Here is an 860-nt window from a genome sequence, read left to right as displayed (position 1 = left end):
GTTATGTGTCCGGAATAATGTCTTCGTGTTTTTATGAGTTTTGGAATGAAATTTGAATATTGTTTCGCTTTAGTTTTGTTGAAATGTCAAATGAATTCATCTTCTGACCAATAAAAAACATTCGAGAACGATGTATAGGCCTATTCATGTCAACATTCTAATGCTCATAACTTTCTTATTTTCTAAGATTTTCCTTGGTTTATTTATTTAATTTTTCGTTTTTTTCACACAAGCTTACTTGTCCCCAGGGTTTCATTCTCCTTAAGGCATAACTCATCAAACCATGTCGATGGTTTGTTTCGTTGATCTTGAATGTCTTTATACTCTCCTTCCGTTACCCATTGTCCCTGATTATTGATTGATGTGTTCTGAACGAACAAAGTGGCAGAGAAGAGAAATAATTACACGCTGGGTTTTCAACGAGTAATCAAAAGAGAGATTAGCGAAAGAAAGAGAGGGGGTGAGGGAAAAGAGAGAGAGGGGGGGGGGGAGGAGATAGTGGGGAGGGGGGGGGGGGGGTGAGCGAGCAGGAGTCGGCGTGGTCATTTGAAAGGTTGTATTTTAGACCGTTGTAGAATGAAGAGACAACGTAAAGAGGCGACAGGGCGGTCAATATAATTTCCTTACTGGTGTACCATATTGCAAGAAGATTTGTATACCTCGACCTTTTCTGTATTTTCCTTTCATTCCTTTTATACACTATAAAAATAAATCAGTGAAAATTGACTAGATAATCGGGTCAGCTGGGTGCAACTTTTATTCTAGTCATATTTGACTATTTTCTAGTCGTATTTACTTGAACATATATAGTGTCTGACTAGAATATACGTCAGAAATGTGACTAGACATATCAGTTCTAC

Source organism: Lytechinus pictus, chromosome 7, assembly GCF_037042905.1.
Source record: "Lytechinus pictus isolate F3 Inbred chromosome 7, Lp3.0, whole genome shotgun sequence".
Lineage (NCBI taxonomy): Eukaryota > Metazoa > Echinodermata > Echinoidea > Temnopleuroida > Toxopneustidae > Lytechinus > Lytechinus pictus.
This window is presented reverse-complemented; position numbering follows the sequence as displayed.